Source organism: Hemitrygon akajei, chromosome 25, assembly GCF_048418815.1.
Source record: "Hemitrygon akajei chromosome 25, sHemAka1.3, whole genome shotgun sequence".
In the NCBI taxonomy this organism is placed as follows: domain Eukaryota; kingdom Metazoa; phylum Chordata; class Chondrichthyes; order Myliobatiformes; family Dasyatidae; genus Hemitrygon; species Hemitrygon akajei.
Genome location: NC_133148.1, coordinates 2276767 through 2300588, shown reverse-complemented (window position 1 = coordinate 2300588; position 23822 = coordinate 2276767). Strand labels below are relative to the sequence as shown.

Sequence of the window (23822 nt, the reverse complement as noted above, 5' to 3'; positions counted from 1 at the left end):
GGGGTGTGTCAGTGTCACGGTGAGGAGTGTGGGGTTGAGTCTATTACAGCGAGGAGTGGGGTGCGTCAGTGTTACAGTGGGGGGGGGTGTTGAGTGTGTCAGTGTCACGGTGAGGGGTGTGTCAGTGTCACGGTGAGGAGTGTGGGGTTGAGTCTATTACAGCGAGGAGTGGGGTGCGTCAGTGTTACAGTGGGGGGGGTGTTGAGTGTGTCAGTGTCACGGTGAGGGGTGTGTCAGTGTCACGGTGAGGGGTGTGTCAGTGTCACGGTGAGGAGTGTGGGGTTGAGTCTATTACAGCGAGGAGTGGGGTGCGTCAGTGTTACAGTGGGGGGGGGGGTGTTGAGTGTGTCAGTGTCACGGTGAGGGGTGTGTCAGTGTCACGGTGAGGAGTGTGGGGTTGAGTCTATTACAGCGAGGAGTGGGGTGCGTCAGTGTTACAGTGGGGGGGGTGTTGAGTGTGTCAGTGTCACGGTGAGGGGTGTGTCAGTGTCACGGTGAGGGGTGTGTCAGTGTCACGGTGAGGAGTGTGGGGTTGAGTCTGTTACAGCGAGGAGTGGGGTGCGTCAGTGTTACAGTGGGGGGGTGTTGAGTGTGTCAGTGTCACAGTGAGGGTGTACGAGTGCTCATAGTGACGGGTGAGGAGTGTGTCACTGTTCCAGTGATGGGTGTGGAGTTGAGTCTATGCCACAGTGAGGGGAGTGTCAGAGATGAGCGTGCGGGGATGTGTCTCCTGGTGACCCTCCATCCTCTCCCTCCATCCTGCCCTCTGCTCGACTCTGTGGTGATCTCCGCTCCGCCCTCCCGCAGTCCCTTGTTTCCGCGCCGAGCTGCTGTTCTTTGGCGCGGACTGAGAGGGGTTGTTGTTCGCTCCCGAGGTCTCACGTGGTTTCCTGGCGTTCCGCCCGTCGTCCTTGCGGGTCCCCACCTCCCTCCTCTTGAGCCCTGGCCTTTAACCCTCTCCCGCTCACGGGGAGGGGCAAGATTTAGAGAGGGAGGGTGTGCCTCTTCCCAGTCGGAAGGGATTAGGGTTTCAACTCTATACCTCCCCCACTTCACCCTCAGTGTCGGAGATGTCTCCCTCTAGTAACACCCTCATCATCCTCGCAACTAGTCCCAGCCCACTCCCTCCTCCCTCTTCGTCCACTCCCTCGGCCTCTCCTTCCTCCTTATTCCCTCCTCCTCTCCCATTGCTGTTTTCTTCCTCCCTCTGTCTCCCCTCTCTCTCACCTCCCCCCATCTCTTGCTCCCTACACCACACTCGGTCGTACTCACGTCTTGCCTCTCCCTCTCTCCCACCCCTCTCTCCTTACACCGCTCCTTCCTGTGCCTCTGACCTCTTTTCTTCCTTCTAGCTAACCCTCCCTCACTCACTCCCTCCATCCCCTCCGCATTTCATCTCTCCCCTCCCTTTCCTTCCTTCTCTCTCTGCTCCTCCCCTCCCACTCCGTCACCCTCACTCCCCTTTTCTCCCTTCTTCACCCCCTGCTTCTCTCCTCTTCCCTCACTCTCTCCCATTCTTTCTCTAGCTTGCCCATTCCCGTTCTCCTTCGTCTCTTCTGTCCCCCACTCCCTCTCTCCGCATCCCCATTCCCTCTTTCGTTTCCTTCTGTATCCCCTCTCCCTCCCTCACCGCGCCTCCATCGTCTCATGACAGCCCCTTATGCAACACCCCTCCCCTCCCTTTCCCCACCACGCATTCGCAGTGCCCCAGACACGATCTCCTTAAGACCCACACGTTCCCCCTCCCCACACACACACACACACACACACACTTGCGAACCAACGACCCTCTTCTCTCTCACCGCCGTTCCCTTCCAACGCCCTCGGGTGTGTATTGACTCCCGAGAGGAGCGGAAAGTGGGATGCGGGGCGGTCTTGGGGAGGGAGACGTCTACAGCTGAACAGGGGTTAACTCTCTCCCTCCCCGGCTGGTGGAAGGGAGCGGGGGCTGGGGGTTGGCTGACCCGTGTCTGCAGACTGATTGATTCCCCGGTCAGCAGGGACGAAGCGCTGACGTTCCCACGGCTCGAAGCATCGATAAATCCACCCGAGCTGTTTACCACTGACAGCAGAGGAAGGTCACACTTCTGTCTCCCTCCGCCGGAACCATCCCCGTCCCCAAATATAATCTACCCCCTCCCCTTCTCTCTCTCCTCCCTCCCTCTCTATTACATACACATCGCTCTCTGTCCTGACACTTTCACTCTCTCTCTCTCTCAACGACAGCAGAAGGTCAAACTTCTGACTCCAGTCCTCTGTGTCCCTCCTTAGAGCCATATCTGTCCCCAAATATATCTTCATAATCTCTCCCTCTGTCTCTCTCTCTCTGTCCTGACACTTTCTTTCTCTTCCCTTTCTCCCTCTCCCCTCTCTCTTCCTCTCTCATTTTCCCTTGCTTTGTTTCTCCCGTTCTCTCAGCCCCCACTGTTCATGTCCCTCCAACTCACTGTCTATCTTTACACTTCCCCCTCACTATAACACCCGTGTTTCTTCATTACTTCCCTCGCCAGCTCTGGCCCACCCCCTCTCCTCCTCCTACCACCTTCCCACTCTCCTTCACTCCCTCACTTTACTTTTCCTCCTCACTGACTGCACCCCCCCCACACCAGCTTTCATCCCTTACACCCTTTCCCCTTTGCTTTCCTCCCCCCTCTTGGTCGCTGTCAGAGGAGGTGGGTGTAGAGGGAGGAATCCCTCCCCACATTTAAATAGTGCCGGGGGAGGTGGGGTGCAGTGATCAGTGGTTAGGATTGCAAAGTGTTGTAGTGGACTAGCGGGGAGATGGCAGCCCGAGTGGCTTTAATCAGTCACCTGTCAGCCTGGCCCCCTCCTAGTCTTGGTGGGGGGAGGGGGGTTGATGGACCCTGACCCAGGCACTGACCATCTGTGTCCTTCACAGTGACTGAGTCTGCTGCTGACTTGTCCACTCCAGTTAATGTCCACTGCCCAATCAATACCAATTAAAATCATTAACTTGTTAACTCATTAACCCAGACCTTTGAAAAGAAACAGAATGGTACTGAGACAAACCCCATGGACACAGCCATCAACAGGGAATAATCATTCAGCCCATCGATGCTCCCGCTCGACCCCACACATCTGCTTTCTTTGATGCCCTGACCGATCAACTTCTGTCTTAAATACACCCATGGACTTGGTGTCCACCGCAGACTGTGGCAGAGCCTTCCACAGATTCACTACTCCCTGCCTAAAAAAATCCTCCTTATCTCTACTCTAAAGGGTCACCCCTCAATTTTGAGGCTGTACCCTCTAGTTCTGGGCACCTGTACCCCCCACCCTAGGAAACATTCTCTCCACATCCACCCTATCTAGTCCTTTCAACATTCGGTGGTTTCACTGAGATCCCACACCCCCACCCCCCCCACATTCTTCTAAATTCCAGTGAGTACAGGCCCAAAGCTGCCAAACGCTCCTCATGTGATTCCCGGAATCATCCTCATGAGCCTCCTCTGCACTCCCTCCGATGACAACCCCGTTGGGAGAATGACCTACCTGGGGGGAGCAACAGCGGCGCAGAGTCTGGCCCTGTGGCCAAGAAGGGTAGGGAACTGAAGAGGGTGGCATCAACAATAGGGGACTGTGTAGACAGGAGGACAGATAGGCGATTCTGTGGACACAAAAAATAAAAATGAATGGCACTTTGCCCCCCCCCCCAGCTGTTAGAGTCCACGATGTTTCTGAATGTGTCCACAATATCTTGAAAAGGGAGGGTGAGCAGCCAGAAGTCGTGGTGCATATTGGTTCCAAAGACATAGGTAGAGAAAGGGCGGAGGTCCTGAAATTAGAACGAAGGGAGTTGTGAAGGAAGCTGAGAACCAGGACCTGATCGGGATTACTGCCTGTGCCACGTGACAGCAAGGACAGGACTAGGATGAGGTGGCAGATAAAAGTGCGGCTGAAGAATTGGAGCAGGGGCAGGGATTATTGGAGCCTCTTCTGGGGCGGGTGGCACCTTTACAAAAGGGACGGATTGCACTTGAATCCAAGGATGACCTTAATTCTTGCGGGCAGGTTTGCTAGAGTGGTTGGGAGTGGTTTAAGCTAATATGGCGGGGAGATGGGAACCAGTACGATAGAGCTGAGGATGAGTCAGCTGGTTCACAAGTAGATGATGGGAATAACACAAATGTAAGGAAGGACAAGCCAATGATCGGGAACAAATGCAGGCAACAAAGATTTAAATTGTACCACAGAGGTAAAATTCAAAAGGGCAAGGAATGCAGGACTGAAGGTGCTGTATTTAAATGCACACAGCATTCGAAATAGGGAGGACAAACTCATGGTACGATTCGTGATTTGTCGGTATGATGTTATGGACATCACTAAGTTATGGCTGAAAGAAGGCCGTAGTTGATAGCTTAACATCAAAGGGTGTCCTTTGTATAAAAGGACAGGCAGGAGGGCATAAGTGATGGTGTGGCTCTGTTGGTAAGAGATGGAATTGCATCTTTAGAAAGAGGTGACATAGGGTCAGAGAATGTTGAATCTTTGAGGGTTTGAATCTACAAGGGTTAAAAAAACATTATGGGACTCATATATAGGCCTCCAAATAGTAGCCAAGATGTGGGGTTGAAATTACAAAGGAAAAGGCATGTACTAAAAGTAATGTCACAGTTGTAATAGGGGACTGCAATAGGCAAGGGGAGTGGGGAAATCAGGTTGGTGTTGTGTCGCAAGAGAGGGGATTTGTTGAATGCCTATGAGGTGGCTTTTTAGAGCAGTTTGTGCTTGAGCCTACTTGGGGAAAGTCTATCTTAGATTGGGTGTTTGCATAGGATAGGAGTTTGCCTGTGGATTGGAGGGGGATACTGGCAGGGATAACAGCAGAACAGAGATGGCTGAAATTTCTGGGAATAGTTCATAAGGTGCAGGGTAGATATGTCCCACAGAAGGAGTTCTCAAATGGCAGGGGTAGGCACCCGTAGCTGACGAGGGAAGATAAGTCTGCATAAAAGCCAAGAAAAGGACATATAAGGTAGCAAAAGTGAGTGGGAAGTTGGATGATTGGGAAGCTTTTAAAATCCAACAAAAGACAACTAAAAAACCTATAAGAAGGCAAAAAAATTAAAGACGAAGGCAGACTAGCTGACAATATAAGGCAAGATACTAAAAGTTTTTCAGTTATATAAAGAGTAAAAGGGAGGTGAGAGTTGATATTGGACCACTGGGAAATGATGCTGGTGAGGCAGTAATGGGGGAGAAAGAAACGGCAGATTATCTTAATGGGTACTTTGCATCAGTCTTCACTGAGGAAGACACTAACGGTGTGCCAGAGGTCCGTGAGCGTCAGAGAGCAGGAGTGAGTGCCATTGCTATTGCAAAGGAAAATGTGTTAAGAAAACTCAAAGGTCTTAAGGTGGATAAGTCACCTGGGCTAGATGGATGACATCCCAGAGTCCTGAGAGAGGTTGCTAAAGATATAATGGATGCATTAGTCATGACCTTCAAGAATCACTTGATTCTGGCATGGTTCCAGAGGACTAGAAGGTTGCAGATGTCACTCCACTCTTAAGATGGGAGGAAGGCAAAAGAAAGGAAATTATAGGTCAGTTAGCCTAACCTCAGTGGTTGGGAAAGTGTTGAAGTTTAAGCATGAGATTTTGGGGTACTTGGAGATTAATGAGACAATGAGTCAAAATCATTTTATCAGCATGGTTTCTGTAAAGGCCTTGCCTGACAAATCTGATAGTTCTTCGAGGAAGTAACAAGCAGGGTGGACAAAGGAGAGGTAGTGGCTGTCATTTCCTTGGATTTTCAGAAGGCATTTGATAAGGTGCCTCACATGAGGCTGCTTAATAAGATAAAATCCTATGGCATTACAGGAAAGATACTGGCATGGATAGAGGAATGACTTGATAGGCAGGAGCAGCTAGTGGGAATGAAGGGGGCCTTTCCTGGCTGGCTGCCAGTGACTAGTGGTGTTCCTCAGGGGTCAGTGTTGGGACCGCTACTTTTCACATTGTTTATCGATGATTTGGATCATGGAATTGATGGCTTTGTGGTAAAGTTTGCAGATGATTATGAAGATAGGTAGATGGGTAGGCGGTGCTGAGGAAGCAATGCAATTGCCTATAATTTCCTTCCCTTTGCCTCCCTCCCTTCTTGAAGAGTGGTGTGGTCACATCTCAAGTGTGTGTGTGTGTGTGTGTGTGTGTGTGTGTGTGTGTGTGTGTGTGTGTGTGTGTGTGTGTGTGTGTGTGTGTGTGTGTGTGTGTGTGTGTGTGTGTGTGTGTGTGTGTGTGTGTGTGTTGAGGAGAAAGATGGAGTGTGTGTGTGTGTGTTTGTGTGTGCTTACAGTGTGTCTCTGTTCCTCGATACTCCCTGGGACCCCACCATTCACAGTATACGTCCAGTCCTTATACACCAAGGTCCCTCTGTTCCTCAGTATTCCTAGGTGCCTGACATTCATGGTGCAAGTCATATCCTTGTACACCTCAACACTCCCTGAGGCACCACCATTCTTGGTGTACATCCTGTCCTTGTACACCAAAGCCCCTCTCTTCCTCAATACTCCCAGGGACCTGACAGTCATGGTGTACATTGCACCTTTGTAGAGCAAGGTGTTCCACAAGACTCTCTGGGATCACACCATTCACAGTCTAGGACCAGAGGGCACAGCCTCAAAATGTAAGGATGTCTCTTTAGGACAGAGATAAAGAGGAATTTCTTTAACTAGAAGGTGGTGAATCTGTGGAATTCTTTCCCAATGACGCTGTGGAGGCCAAGTATGTTTGATAGGTTCTTGATTAGTAAGGACAACAAATATTATGGGGAGAAGGTAGAAGAATGGGGTTGAGAGAATGATAAATCAGCCATGATGGAATGGTGGAGCTGATTCATTGGCCTGAATGGTTTAATTCTGCACCTATGTCTTACGGTCCCTGTAAACCAAAGTCCCTGCTTCTCAATTCTCCCTGGGATTCCACCATTCATAGTGTATGTTCTAGCCTTGTACTTCAAGGTCCCTCTAATTCTCAATATTCCTTAGGACCCTACATTCCTGGTTGGCCTCACCATATGATGGTTATTGTTCCGTCTACCACTTCGCGTGGCCAAGTGGTTAAGGCTTTGGGCTGGCGATCTGAAGGTCGCTAGTTCGAGCCTCAGCCGAGGCAGCATGTGTGTGTGTGTCCTTGAGCAAGGCACTTAACCACACACTGCTCCTGCACGTTTATAGCCCAGTGGCGGCAGCCGGTGCAGCATGGACAGGACAACCTATCTTGGCCCGTGGAAGTTACACCCACTGCCCTTATCTTTACCCACCATCCTGTCAATGGCAATTGGATACTTAGAGTGCCCTAGGCTCGTCTGTGACCCAGAAACATAAAGCATATTGATTTTTGGAATGTTTTTTCCTGTCCTAAACATCTCTCTCTCTGTCTGTCAGTTTCTGTGTGTCTGTCTCTCTCTCTCTCGTTTGCTCTCCATCTGGAACCCCTCCTGAATTGAACACTAGATCAGAGATCTCTGCCTCTGTGGAACCCCTCCTGAGTTGGAACACTAGATCAAGAGGCCCTTGGCTCTTTCCCCCCACCCTCCCAGACGGAGTGGGGAAGGGGAGCAAAGGGGGGAGGATGTCGCTGAAGGTCGTCCTCATCCTGAGACCGAAGTTCCTGTTCCTGGTACTGTGGAAGAGGTCGGAGGAGTTGGTCGACTTGGAGTTCGCTGTCCTGATGTGAACATTCAGGGTTGGGAACGGTGGGGGGAGGTTTGTTGGGGATGGTGGGGCAGAGGAAGGGAACTGGAACCCGGATACACCCAATCGGAGAGGATTTCGAGGACGGCTGTGCAAGGTAAGGAGGAGCAGTGGGGAGATGGAGGGGGAGGTGAGGAAGGAGGAGAATTGAGGGAGATGTGGAATTGAGGGAAGTGAGAGATTGAGGGAGGAGAAATTAGAGAAGGGGTGCACAACTCTGAGGGAGGGGACTGAGGAAGGAGGACGGTGGAGGGGAGTGAGTGAGGGGACATCCCTCCCATACCTCTCTCACCCAGCCCTGTTTAATGTACCTTCCTGACAGTGGGATGATCAGGAAGATAATGAGAGAGGTTGGAGAAACAGAAAGAGAGAAGGAGGGATAAAGGGGGGCAATGAGAGGCAGATGGAGAAGAGGGCAGGGGAGGAGAGAAGGAGAGGTGAAGGTAGGGCAGTGAGGGGATAGATGGAGGGGAAAGGGTAGGGAGGAGAGATTGGAAAGTGAGGTTGAGAAGGGCTGCAGAGGGAGGGGGTGAAGGGGAGAAAGGTGGGGAGGGGTGAGGAAGGGAGAGGTGAAGGGTAAGGGAGGTTGTGGACAGGAGAGGGGAGGGGAGATGGAAGAGGGGAGAGGGAAGGGGAAGATGAGGGGAGATGGAGGGGTCAGGAAAGTGCATGGAGGGAGAGGAGGGGAATGAGGGAATAGGGAAAGGAGGATGGGGCATGCAGTGGAAAGGGAGTAGAGTTAATGAATTGAAAAGAAGATGGAAGGGATAAGAGGGAGAGGGGAGTGTGGGAGAGAGATTGGAAGAGAGGGGGAGAGGGTTGCAGGCAGAGGTTGGGAGAAGGAAGGAGGATGGGTGGTGAGGAAGAGGAGGAAGGAGTGGAGTGGAACAGCAGAAGAGAAGAGAGGTAGAAAGGGAGGCAGGTTGGTGAATGGGTGGGAGGTGAGGGGAATGAGGATGGAGGTGCGGAGAGAAGAGAGGAGAGAGGAAGGGGAGGAGATAGGGAGATGGAAGAGAGGAAGGGATGGCGAGAGGTGGAGGAGAAAGGGGAAATGAGTGGGGGCAAGAGAGGTGAGGAAGGATGGGAGGAGAGAAGGGAGGTAGGATGAGAGGGAAGGGAGGGAGGAAGAGGGGAGGGATAGAGGGAACGTGAAGGAGATGATAGGGAGAGGAGGAAGGAGAGAGAGGGATATGAGAGGGGAGGGGAAGGGTGGGAGTGAGAGGGGAAGAGGAAAGGGAGGGGTGAAGGAGGAGAGAGGGAAAGTGTGAGTGTGAGGGGAGTAGTAGGAGGGGTTGAAAACGGAAGGGAGGGATGAGAGGGAAGGGGAAAGGAGGGGGTGAGAGGGGACAGGGAAGTGAGTGGTTGAGAAGGGAACGGAGGGGGTGAGAGGGGAGGGAAGGTGAAAGGAGGGGAAAGGAGAAGTGAGACGGGAGGGGGAGAGAGATGGGGAGGGGAGGGGGTGTGGGGAGAGTGATGGGGAAAAGGCTGGGAGGGGGCGAGAGGCGGGAGAGATTAAGCGGTGGTAGGTAGAGGTGGAGACAGTTAGATGGGAGGGGTTGCGATGGGCAGGGGGAAGGGTGAGGGGGGTTGTGAGGAAGGGGAGAGGGTGAAAGGCCAGAGGAGGGGAAGTGGGCTGATGAGGAGGAGGAGACGACGGGGGGTGAAAGTAGGTGGAGGAAGAGTGAGGGGGAAGTGAGAGAGCTGCGGGAAGCCTGACTGTAAAGCCTATAGGTCCGTCCCCTCCCCCTCCCTGGGACCCGCACGCTCCCTCCGCCGTTTGCCCTCCCCAGGACCCGCCCCTCTCCGAGCGGCTGACGGCGCCGAGCGGGGGAGTTGTTGATTTCAGAAGCTCCGGAGAGCGACACGGGACAGTGAGAGGGTGAGAGAGGCGGGGGTGGGGAGCGAATGCAGGGGGAGGGGGGGGTAGGCACTCCTCGATCGGTGGGGGGAAGAGGGCAGGGCGGCTGCCGAGGTCAGCGAGTCTTTGTGTGGGATCGCTGGCTAGCGGCCTCCCGTTGCACCTGTTTTTTGCAGATCCTCGTCTCTGCGTTTGTTTATCTCCGGGCTCGGTCTGTGCCCGTGTGTGTGTCCGTGTTAAATCGATTTTGCGCGCGTGTGTGTCCGTGTTTTGTGCGTTTACGTGACTGTGTGTATGCTGAAGGACTGCGAATGTGTTTAACTGAGTGTTTAACTGAGTGTGTATAAACGCGCGTGTGTGTGTGTGTGTGTGTGCGCGAAAGGACCCATATCCATCCGTTGGTGTGCGAGGTGTGTCACCTTCCACGTCTGTGTGGCTCGGCCCGCGTGTCTGGAGTGACCAGCTCTCTGTAGAATGTGTGTGTGTGGAGGTGGTGCGTGTCTTGAGTGAGAGACGATAGCGCCCGTGTGTAAGTAGTGGGGCTGTGTCACGGTGTATGGGCTTGCTTGGTACATGGGTGTGTGTAGGCGTGAAAGGGTCACGTGTGGTCGAGGGTAGTGCTTGTGGGATTGTGTGTGAGGGAGAGGCTGGTGGGTGTGAGGGGTGCGAGCGGGTGTGTAAGATGCTTATATGCATTCTGGTGTCTGTGTGTGCTGAAATGTCTATTTGTATTGTCTTTGTGTAGCGTTCCTGTGATTATGTCTCCATTGTGTGTGTGTGTGTGTGTGTGTGTATACACTCCTGCACTTTGTCGTGTGTGCACACGCGTGTTTGCGTATACTTCGTGTGTATGTGTATCATGCGTGTGAGATTCTGTTCCAAGCTGCTTCGTCTCGAAACACTGACCAATGAGGGGTTCTTGGTCCAGTCCTGCCTGTGGAGCGAGGGTATTGGGGCAAGAGGGTTTCCTCACCTCAACCAAATGGTACAGGAACAGTGTGAGGGTGCTGGGTTGTCGTCAGTGGGGATACAGTCAGTGACAGGACGCTGGGGGAGAGGGGTCACTGAGGGACGGTGTGAGGGAGCTGGGTTATTGTCAGTGGGGATACAGTCAGTGACACGGTGCTGGGGGAGAGTGGTCACTGAGGGACAGTGTGAGGGAGCTGGGTTAATGTCAGTGGGGATACAGTCAGTGACACAGGGTGCTGGGGGAGAGGGGTCACTGAGGGACGGTGTGAGGGAGCTGGGTTATCGTCAGTGGGGCTACAGTCAGAGACTGGGGTGCTGGGGGAGAGTGGTCACTGAGGGACAGTGTGAGGGAGCTGGGTTATTGTCAGTGGGGATACAGTCAGTGACACAGGGTGCTGGGGGAGAGGGGTCACTGAGGGATGGTGTGAGGGAGCTGGGTTAACGTCAGTGGGGATACAGTCAGTGACACGGTGCTGGGGGAGAGGGGTCACTGAGGGACAGTGTGAGGGAGCTGGGTTATCGTCAGTGGGGATACAGTCAGAGACGCAGGGTACTGGGAGAGGGGGGGTCACTCAGGGATGGTATGAGGGAGCTGGGTTATCGTCAGTGGGGATACAGTCAGTGACACAGGGCGCTGGGGGAGAGTGGTCACTGAGGGACAGTGTGAGGGAGCTGGGTTAATGTCAGTGAGGATACAGTCAGTGACACAGGGTGCTGGGGGAGAGGGGTCACTGAGGGACAGTGTGAGGGAGCTGGGTTAATGTCAGTGAGGATACAGTCAGTGACACAGGGTGCTGGGGGAGAGGGGTCACTGAGGGACGGTGTGAGGGAGCTGGGTTATCGTCAGTGGGGCTACAGTCAGAGACTGGGGTGCTGGGGGAGAGTGGTCACTGAGGGACAGTGTGAGGGAGCTGGGTTAATGTCAGTGGGGATACAGTCAGAGACGCAGGGTACTGGGAGAGGGGGGGTCACTCAGGGATGGTATGAGGGAGCTGGGTTATCGTCAGTGGGGATACAGTCAGAGACGCAGGGTACTGGGAGAGGGGGGTCACTCAGGGATGGTGTGAGGGAGCTGGGTTATCGTCAGTGGGGATACAGTCAGTGACACAGGGCGCTGGGGGAGAGGGGTCGCTGAGGGACGGTGTGAGGGAGCTGGGTTATCGTCAGTGGGGATACAGTCAGTGACACAGGGTGCTGGGGGAGAGGGGTCACTGAGGGACGGTGTGAGGGAGCTGGGTTATCGTCAGTGGGGATACAGTCAGTGACAGGGTGCTGGGGGAGAGGGGTCACTGAGGGACGGTGTGAGGGAGCTGGGTTATCGTCAGTGGGGATACAGTCAGTGACACAGGGTGCTGGGGGAGAGGGGTCACTGAGGGAAGGTGTGAGGGAGCTGGGTTGTCGTCAGTGGGGATACAGTCAGTGACACAGGGTGCTGGGGGAGAGGGGTCACTGAGGGATGGTGTGAGGGAGCTGGGTTATTGTCAGTGGGGATACAGTCAGTGACACAGGGTGCTGGGGAGAGGGGTCACTGAGGGACGGTGTGAGGGAGCTGGATTATCGTCAGTGGGGATACAGTCAGTGACACGGTGCTGGGGGAGAGGGGTCACTGAGGGATGGTGTGAGGGAGCTGGGTTAACGTCAGTGGGGATACAGTCAGTGACACAGGGCGCTGGGGGAGTGGGGTTACTGAGGGACGGTGTGAGGGAGCTGGGTTAATGTCAGTGGGGATACAGTCAGTGACACAGGGTGCTGGGGGAGAGGGGTCACTGAGGGAAGGTGTGAGGGAGCTGGGTTGTCGTCAGTGGGGATACAGTCAGTGACACAGGGTGCTGGGGGAGAGGGGTCACTGAGGGATGGTGTGAGGGAGCTGGGTTATTGTCAGTGGGGATACAGTCAGTGACACAGGGTGCTGGGGGAGAGGGGTCACTGAGGGACAGTGTGAGGGAGCTGGGTTAACGTCAGTGGGGATACAGTCAGTGACACAGGGTACTGGGAGAGGGGGGTCACTCAGGGATGGTGTGAGGGAGCTGGGTTATCGTCTGGGAATACATGGGTCTCAGGTGGAGTACATGCTGTCTAGGTGACCCCCCCCCCCCACTCTGTCGCAAGAGAAATGACTCACTCATTTTCTCTCTCCTCTCTGAGTCATAGGCTTGTGTGTTTAATGAGCAGCGCGGAGATTTGTGAGTAGATCTCTAAGGAGATTGGTTCTTGTTACAGAGAGAGAGAGCGAGCCATTGATTCTATCAGAATCCTGCAGCGTTTACAATCAGACCCTTTGGCCCATCAAATTTGTGCCGAACAGTTCCAGCAATCCAGCATTCATCCCATTTTCATTCCTCCCCACCCACTGAATCCCTTCCTTTTGGATTCTACCCCTCACTGTGGGCAGCCTAGGGTTGGGTTGGCGTGTTTTGGGGGGAGGAACAGTTCGGAGCAGCCATTTCACCCGCCGATCAGCACTGTTGCTTGAGGTAGGATTCTGAAACCCCCCCCCCCCCATGAGGGTGTGCATACTGGGCACAGGCAGGGGTGGGGTGCAGCCCTTCTTGGCCCAGCTCAGTGTGAGGGCCCCACCCCACTCAGGACGGGAACTGATGGTGGTCCCGCCAGTTCAGCAGGACGTCCTTGCTTGGGAATTCTTGTGGTGGGGGGAAGTGGGTCGGACAGGGCGAGGAGAGTCAGTCTGCGTATTGGTATTGATTTATTATTGTCACATGTACCGAGATACACTTAAAAGCTTGTCTTGCATACCATTCATCCAGGTCAGGTCATTACAGGGTGCATCGAGGTGGAACAAGATAAAACAATAACAAAATGCAGAATAAACTGTAAGGGGGAGGGTGCAGTGCAGGGAAACAGTAAGGTGCAGGAACATAACGGGTAGATTGTGAAGCCAAGAGTGTAACTCATTGCACCAGGGAACAACGTCCCCTCTAATTTGTAATGCCCACTGTGCGCAAAAAATCTTGTGCTGTGCAGTTTTCCGCCCGGTGATAACACGTGTGCACCGAGTAATTTCTTCAATAAAAACAGTATAAATCAGCCAGTTGTGAAATCTGCTGGCAAATCATCATTAACTCCATGTTGGCAGCACTGTCCGCAGCAGAAACCGGAAAAGGAAATGTGATTTTGTACAGTCATGAAGCGTACTTAACATGCCAAGAAGGTAGAGGGTGAAAACCTTAGTGCAGGGTTTAAATTCCTTTGTGTGGCAGGAGCAAAAGAAGCATGTGAGGGGAGATTGCTAGGGAACTGTGGAATAGTCAGTGGGGTATGTGTTTCAGGTTTCCATATCTTCTGCCCAACGGGAGGGGGGAGAAGACAGAATTTGCGGGATGGGGAGGGGGGGGGCTCGTGGATTACACCAGCTTTATCGAGGCAGCCAGAAGTGCAGACAGAGCATGTGAAAGGGGGAGGCTGGTTTCCGTCATGTGCTGAGCCGAGTCCAAAGCTCTCCGCAGTTTCTTGCGGTCCCGGGCAGAGCGATTGCTGCCCCACGTTGTGACGCATCCAGATAGGATCCTCTCGATGGTACGTTAGTGACGATTAGTGAGGGTCGGCGGAGACGTGCTAAATCTTTCAGGCTCCTGAGGAATTCTTGTCTGTGATGTGGGTGGACCAGCACACACATTCATTCCGGTACACCCTCCACTGATCGATTGGCATTCAACCCTTCTCCCTCTTTGATTTAATCCTAGCCTAACTGCAGGACAGTTTTTAATGGCTGGTTAACCTTCCAACTGGTACGTCTTTGGACTGTGGGAGGAAACCGGAGCACCCGGAGGAAACCCACGCGGTCATGGGGAGAGAGCATACAAACTCCTCACAGGCAGTGGTGGGAATTGAACCCGGGTCACCGCTACCGAAACCACTTTGCTACCACGCCGCCTTAATGTTGTGCTGGCCGTTTGATCTACTTCATGACTAATCTAACCCTTCTCTCCTACCGAGCCCATAACCCTCCATTTTTCTTTCACCCATGTACCTATCTAAGAGAGATGTCCCGAATACGTGTAGCTTAACACCACCTTTCGTAATTTGTCCCTAGCACTTGCCGAAAAACTTAACCTGTGACATCTCCCCATAACTTTCCACCAATCACCTTGCCTGGATCCTGTGGTATCACCCGGGGTAAAAGGCACCAGTTGCACTCGTTTGCTTGGATCTGTCAGGAGGCCTTTGCCAAGGTGCTGTCCATGGTGGCTGAGTTTGTGGTTCGGTGGGTGGGGTGGGTGAGGGGGAGGAATCCGGATAGGGGAACCCTGTTGCTCACCTTTCTCCTTTTCCACCCCTGCCCCCCCCCACCCATCAGCCAGTCATTGCGGAGGGTCGAGGAGGACCGGGAGTCGGACACAAGCACGTCCAGGCTAGAGACAGGGAGAGCCCACTGCAGAGCCTGACTGTCTGCTGAACGGCCCCACCCTCCATCTCAGCTGGAGGAGATTCTGCACACCCCCCCCCCCCACAAGCCACGGTGAGTCCCTGACCTCCTCCCCTGCTAATGTCAGAGAGGGAGTTTCTGGGGAGGTGGAGGCGTGGGAGAGGGAGGTGTGATGTGGTTTCTGAGGAGGATCTGTGTGTGGTGCCGAACAGGAATGGCGGACAATCTGAAGTTGTCAGCTGCACCAAGGCTGGGGGACTAAGAAAAGGGTGACATTGTAGAACGGGGCCAGAATCAGGTTTCATATCGCTGGCATATGTCGTGAAATTTTTTTATTAGTGTTTAAGTATAAATAAATCAATGAATATGTTTATGTGCGTATTAGGGTTAGGGTATACTTTTACACAGTATATAAATTAAGTAGGACAAAAAGAGAGGGAAAATATAATGTGTTCATGTGCTGTTCAGAAATCGGATGGCAGAGGGGAAGAAGCTATTCCTGAAACATTGAGAGTGTGTCTTCATGCTCCTCTACCTCCTCCCTGGTGGTAGCAATGTTAAGAGGGCATGTCCTGGTGATGAGGATCGACTCCCTGAAGACAGGAAATCCACTGTACTTACCCCACCTGCCCTGGTCTGGGTTGTTGACGTGCTCCCTCCCCTCACTCCAGTGGGGTGGGTAATGAACTCAGGCCTCGTCCCACCAACTGAACAATAAGGAGAAGGAAGAGGCCAGCAGAACTGACGTCCCAGAGAGACCCCAGACTGAAACAGGACCCTTTCACAGGAAGACCATAAGGATCAGGCCAATCGGCCCATTGAGCCCCCGCCATTCAATTGTGGCTGCTGTTTTTCCCTCAGCCCCATTCTCCCACCTTCACCCACTAGCCCTTAACCTCATCACTGACCAAGAACCCATCAGTCTCTGCCGTAAGTACATTCAGTGACTTGGTCTCCACGGCAACAAATTCCACAGACTCCTCACCAAAGTCAAAGTGGAAGTCGAGTTTATTCTCATCTGCCCGAGTACAACGAAACTGTGTAGGAAGACTTCTCCGCAGCACCCTGGGCATATAGCATCAGAGAAGCGGCGTCCACAAGACGTACAGAAGTTAAACTTTTTGTTTGCACGAGAGCACAATTAAATTTTTTTAAAAAACCAACAAAGTCCACTTGAGTGCAAAATGTGGTCCCGTTGTGGTCACTGTGCTGAGCTTGGGTTGTGCCGGCTGGTTCAGGAACTGAATGGTCGATGGGAAGTAGCTGTTCCTGAATCTGGTGGTGTGGGACTTCGGACTTCTGTACTGCTGGCCAGCGGGAGGTGCGAGATGATGATGGGGATCTTTAATGATGGATGCTGCCTTCTTGAAGCACTCACTGCCTCGTGTGGATGCAAATGATCACGGTCTTAAAGGGACTCCACTCTATTCTGAGGCTGTGGCCTCAGATCCAAGACCCTAGTCTCCCACCGATGGAAACATCCTCTCCACATCCACCCTGTCCAGTCAGATTCCCCCCAGCCCCACCTTCTGAGCTCCATCAAGTGCAGGCACAGGCCCTTCCTCATACGTGGACCCTTTTGTCTGGGATCGTTCTTGCGATGCTCCTTGGAAGGGAACACGTCCTTCCTTAAATGCAGGGCCCAAAACTGCTCTCAATATTCCAGATACTGGAGGGACGGGGAGTGGGGGAGATGGAGACGAGGGGGATGGCAAGGAGGGAGGAGGGAATTGGGTAAGGAGAGGAGGGAGGAGGAAGAGGAAAGATGGGGAAGAGAGGAGGAGGGTGTGGGAAGAGAACTGGTAGGTGAAAGAGGAGAAGGTGGATGAGAGAAGGAATGGGGAGGAGAGCGGGTGGGGATAGGTAAGGGGAATGGAGGGGGTGGGGCACAGGGTATTGGTGAGCAGAGGAGGGGATTGAGAGAGAGGAAGGGGTAGAGGAGAGAGGGTGATGGGAGAAGTTGAAGGGGGGTCGGGGGTGGAGGTGGGGATGGGAGAGGAGCGTGGGGAAGGGGAGGATTGATGGGGATGGTGCGCCAGGAAGAGTGTGGAAGATGGAGGAGGGAGGGGAGGGGGCATGGGAGAGAAGACAAAAAACGATAGAGAGAGGATGGGGAGAAAAGGAATGGTGTTTGGAGGGGGTGGGGCAGTGGAAGGGGATAGGACAAGAGGAGAGGGTATAGGGAGGAGAGGGTGGAGGTGGAATGAAGGAGAGGAAGAGGGTGTTGGGTGGAAAGAAAGGGAGCGAGGTGGAAGATGAGGAGGAAAAAAGGAAGGAGTAGAGGGGGGAGAGAGGAGGGGAAACGGAGGAAACCTCCTCCACCTGGTGAAACTAACTGCAGACACTGAGCTGGAAGGACTTCCTTCGAGCGTCACCCTCTCTCTCCTGGGACCCAAGGGTGCTAGGGGAGTCTGTGGGAACGGGCCCTGGGGAGGAGGGATCAGATGTGAGGAAAGGCTTTGCAGCTGTTGTGTCTGCCTGCCGTCACCTTCAGCAGCCAAATCCCCCGGTGTCAGCCAATTCCACAGACCCTGTCCCACTCGGTGTTTACACTGGAACCTTCATTGTTTGGCTTCAAGGTGTGTCAGGCAGTGAGTGTTTGATTTGAGAGTAAAGGCACTTTTTTAGAATCAAAATGTAAATCAGGTTTAATATTCACTGGCATACGTCATGAAATTTATTACGTTTGAGGCAACAGTACGTAAAAACTATAAATCATAATAAATATATAAGTATTAAATTAAATAGGTAGTGCAAAACCAGAGGTGATGTTCTTGGATTTATTATTAATTCACAAATCTGTTGGTGGAGGGCAGGAAGCTGTTCCGGAATCATTGAGTGTGTGTCTTCAGGCTCCTGTACCTCCTCCCTGATGGCAGAGGGGAAGAAGCTGTTCCGGAATCATTGAGTGTGTGTCTTCAGGCTCCTGTACCTCCTCCCCGATGGCGGAGGGGAAGAAGCTGTTCCTGAATGGCTGAGTGTGTGTCTTCAGGCTCCTGTACCCCCTCCCTGATGGCAGAGGGGAAGAAGCTGTTCCTGAATCGCTGAGTGTGTGTCTTCAGGCTCCTGTACCTCCTCCCTGATGGCAGAGGGGAAGAAGCTGTTCCTGAATCGCTGAGTGTGTGTCTTCAGGCTCCGGTACCCCCTCCCTGATGGTAACAATGAGAAGAGGGCATGTCTTGAATGCTGGGGCTCCTTAATAATGGATGCTGGCCTTTTTGAGGCATCGCCTTTTGAAGCTGCCCTCAACGCTGGGGAGGCTGGGGCCACGATGGAGCGGGCTGAGTTTCCCACTTCCTGCGGCCACTTCCGATCCCGTTCGGCGGCCCACCGGACGCTCGCCGCGGTGATCTGCGGAAATCTGCGAGGCAAGTCTCCTCAACCCCGTTGCCCCTGTTGTGCCTCCTTTGCGATGGCACCAACCCGTTGTGGCCAGGATAGACTTTCAGAGGTGTCGACTCCCAGGAACTTGAAACTGCTCACCGTTTCCACTTCTGCTTCCGCAGTGACTGGTGTTGTTCCCTCGACTTCCCCTCCCAGGAGTCCATAATCAATAACCTGGTTTCGCTGACGTTGAGTGTGACAGCACTCAACTAGGTGATCTGTGTCGCTCCTGTCGGCCCCCTTGCCACCGTCTGTGAAATTCTGCCATCAGTAACTATGTCGTCGGCAAATTTAGATGACGTTTGAGCTGTGCCAAGTCACACTGTCACGGTTGTAGAAAGAGTAGAGCAGTGACTAAGCATGCACCAGTGATGGTTGTCAGCAAGGAGTAGATGGTATTTCTGATCCACACGGACTGTGGTCTCCCAGCAGGGAAACCAAGGGTGCAGATTGGAACTGATTGTGTTAAACACAGCTGTAATCAATAAACAGCAGCCCAACGTAGGTATTGCTATTGTGCAGGTGATCTAAAGCTGAGTGGAGAGCCAGTGAAATTGTTTTCACACCACAGGTCACACACAGGGTGAGGCTCCTTCCACATTGTCCATTTGGTTTCTTTCTTTCTCTCTCTCTCTCTCCCCCCCCCACTCCTCCTCTACCCCCTCTCCCTCTCAGAGAGAAAGAAGAAGAGAAGGGCTGTGAGTGTGTGTGGGAGAGAAAGAGAGAGACAGTGAGTGTATGAACATGTGTATTGTGGTGTGTGTCTGTGTAAGTGTGTGCATTTGTCTTGGGGAGTGTATGTGTGCCTGTGAGTGTGGGGTGGGAGTGTGTGTGTGTGTCCATGTCTATGTATGTGAGGTGACTGTGTGTATTTGTGTGAGTGAGTGTGTGTTTGTGTGAGTGAGTGTGTGTGTGTGTATGTGTGAGTGTGTGTATGTGTGTTTGTGACTGTGTGTGTGTGTGTGTGTGAGAAGGGGTAGCTGGAGTGATGGAAGCCAGGAACCAGTGCAGTAAGTACTGCCTCTATCCCGTGAGCTGTGAGCCCTGTTACATGAGCTGTGTCTCTCGGACCTCCCTGGGCCGCTGTAACCGGTTTTGGGTGGTCTGGGCCTGTGCCTGGATTCAGAGCTCCCTCGTCTCCGCCTCCTTCCCTACCCAGGTGATTCTGCTGTAGTAGGCTGTCCACAGCTCCTTGCTCTCCCAAAGCTCTCCTTCTAAAAAGAAGACTTGAGAATTTTGGGTAGTGACTTCAACTATTGTGTATCTCTCTGCCGACTTCTGTCCTCCAACTCCAGCCGCCCTGGGCACACCTCCTCTCTCATTCATTACCACACACCCACTCTCATATACAGACACCACACACCCACTCTCATATACAAAACACAGAAACTACCACGCACCCACTCATATACAAACACAGAAACTACCACACACCCACTCTCATATACAAACACAGAAACTACCACACACCTAGTCTCATATACAGGCACAGAAACTACCACACACCCACTCTCATATACAAACACAGAAACTACCACACACCCACTCTCATATACAGACACAGAAACTACCACACCCCCACTCTCATATACAAACACAGAAACTACCACACACCCACTCTCATATACAGACACAGAAACTACCACACACCCACTCTCATATACAGACACAGAAACTACCACACACCCACTCTCATATACAGACACAGAAACCACCACACACCCACTCTCATATACAAACACAGAAACTACCACACACCCACTCTCATATACAAACACCACACACCCACTCTCATATACAGACACAGAAACCACCACACACCCACTCTCATATACAGACACCACACACCCACTCTCATATACAGACACCACACACCCACTCTCATATACAAACACATAAACTACCACACACCCACTCTCATGTACAGACACAGACACTACCACACACCCACTCTCATATACAAATACAGACACTACCACACACCCACTCTCATATACAAACACAGGAACTACCACACACCCACTCTCATATACAGACACCACACACCCACTCTCATATACAAACAGAGAAACTACCACACACCCACTCTCATATACAGACACCACACACCCACTCTCATATACAGACACAGAAACTACCACACACCCACTCTCATATACAAACACAGAAACTACCACACACCCACTCTCATATACAGACACCACACATCCACTCTCATATACAGACACAGAAACTACCACACACCCACTCTCATATACAGACACAGAAACTACCACACACCCGCTCTCATATACAAACACAGAAACTACCACACACCCACTCTCATATACAGACACAACCACACAACCACTCTCATATACAAACACAGAAACTACCACACACCCACTCTCATATACAAACACCACACACCCACTCTCATATACAAACACAGAAACTACCATACACCCACTCTCATATACAGGCACAGAAACTACCACACACCCACTCTCATATACAAACACAGAAACTACCACACACCCACTCTCATATACAAACACCACACACCCACTCTCATATACAAACACAGAAACTACCATACACCCACTCTCATATACAGGCACAGAAACTACCACACACCCACTCTCATATACAAACACAGAAACTACCACACACCCACTCTCATATACAAACACCACACACCCACTCTCATATACAAACACAGAAACTACCACACACCCGCTCTCATATACAAACACAGAAACTACCACACACCCACTCTCATATACAGACACAACCACACAACCACTCTCATATACAAACACAGAAACTACCACACACCCACTCTCATATACAAACACCACACACCCACTCTCATATACAAACACAGAAACTACCATACACCCACTCTCATATACAGGCACAGAAACTACCACACACCCACTCTCATATACAAACACAGAAACTACCACACACCCACTCTCATATACAAACACCACACACCCACTCTCATATACAAACACAGAAACTACCATACACCCACTCTCATATACAGACACCACACACCCACTCTCATATACAAACACAGAAACTACCACACACCCACTCTCATATACAGACACAGAAACTACCACACACCCACTCTCATATACAAACACAGGAACTACCACACACCCACTCTCATATACAGACACCACACACCCACTCTCATATACAAACAGAGAAACTACCACACACCCACTCTCATATACAGACACCACACACCCACTCTCATATACAGACACAGAAACTACCACACACCCACTCTCATATACAAACACAGAAACTACCACACACCCACTCTCATATACAGACACCACACATCCACTCTCATATACAGACACAGAAACTACCACACACCCACTCTCATATACAGACACAGAAACTACCACACACCCGCTCTCATATACAAACACAGAAACTACCACACACCCACTCTCATATACAGACACAACCACACAACCACTCTCATATACAAACACAGAAACTACCACACACCCACTCTCATATACAAACACCACACACCCACTCTCATATACAAACACAGAAACTACCATACACCCACTCTCATATACAGGCACAGAAACTACCACACACCCACTCTCATATACAAACACAGAAACTACCACACACCCACTCTCATATACAAACACCACACACCCACTCTCATATACAAACACAGAAACTACCATACACCCACTCTCATATACAGGCACAGAAACTACCACACACCCACTCTCATATACAAACACAGAAACTACCACACACCCACTCTCATATACAAACACCACACACCCACTCTCATATACAAACACAGAAACTACCACACACCCGCTCTCATATACAAACACAGAAACTACCACACACCCACTCTCATATACAGACACAACCACACAACCACTCTCATATACAAACACAGAAACTACCACACACCCACTCTCATATACAAACACCACACACCCACTCTCATATACAAACACAGAAACTACCATACACCCACTCTCATATACAGGCACAGAAACTACCACACACCCACTCTCATATACAAACACAGAAACTACCACACACCCACTCTCATATACAAACACCACACACCCACTCTCATATACAAACACAGAAACTACCATACACCCACTCTCATATACAGACACCACACACCCACTCTCATATACAAACACAGAAACTACCACACACCCACTCTCATATACAGACACAGAAACTACCACATTCCCACTCTCATATACAGACACAGAAACTACCACACACCCACTCTCATATACAGACACAGAAACTACCACACACCCACTCTCATATACAGACACAGAAACTACCACACACCCACTCTCATATACAGACACAGAAACTACCACACACCCACTCTCATATACAGACACAGAAACTACCACACACCCACTCTCATATACAGACACAGAAACTACCACACAACCGCTCTCATATACAGACACAGAAACTACCACACACCCACTCTCATATACAGACACAGAAACTACCACACACCCACTCTCATATACAGACACAGAAACTACCACACACCCACTCTCATATACAGACACAGAAACTACCACACACCCACTGTCATATACAGACACATAAACTACCACACACCCACTCTCATATACAGACACAGAAACTACCACACACCCACTCTCATATACAGACACAGAAACTACCACACACCCACTCTCATATACAAACACAGAAACTACCACACACCCACTCTCATATACAGACACAGAAACTACCACACACCCACTCTCATATACAGACACAGAAACTACCACACACCCACTCTCATATACAGACACAGAAACTACCACACACCCACTCTCATATACAGACACAGAAACTACCACACACCCACTCTCATATACAGACACAGAAACTACCACACACCCACTCTCATATACAAACACAGAAACTACCACACACCCACTCTCATATACAGACACAGAAACTACCACACACCCATTCTCATATACAAACACAGAAACTACCACACACCCACTCTCATATACAAACACAGAAACTACCACACACCCACTCTCATATACAAACACAGAAACTACCACACACCCACTCTCATATACAGACACAGAAACTACCACACACCCACTCTCATATACAGACACAGAAACTACCACACACCCACTCTCATATACAGACACAGAAACTACCACACACCCACTCTCATATACAGACACAGAAACTACCACACACCCACTCTCATATACAAACACAGAAACTACCACACACCCACTCTCATATACAAACACAGAAACTACCACACACCCACTCTCATATACAGACACAGAAACTACCACACACCCACTCTCATATACAGACACAGAAACTACCACACACCCACTCTCATATACAGACACAGAAACTACCACACACCCACTCTCATATACAGACACAGAAACTACCACACAACCGCTCTCATATACAAACACAGACACAGAAACTACCACACA

The 23822-nt window shown here is 51.5% G+C and overlaps 1 protein-coding gene across 7 annotated transcripts in view; it reads left to right on the top strand.

Annotated features, from left to right (window-relative positions):
* LOC140716323 (protein NDRG2-like) overlaps positions 1-23822 on the top strand; it is a 122323-nt gene that overhangs the window by 959 nt on the left and 97542 nt on the right. Inside the window, exons 1-2 of one of the 7 annotated variants that reach the window (XM_073028920.1) lie at positions 7434-7814; positions 14860-15021. The gene's annotated coding sequence lies outside the window, so the exon portion shown is untranslated. Of the gene's footprint in view, positions 1-7433; positions 7815-9418; positions 9597-14163; positions 14187-14859; positions 15022-23822 lie in introns of those variants that run through there. The other 6 variants (XM_073028926.1, XM_073028918.1, XM_073028921.1 and 3 more) reach the window with 6 other exon arrangements.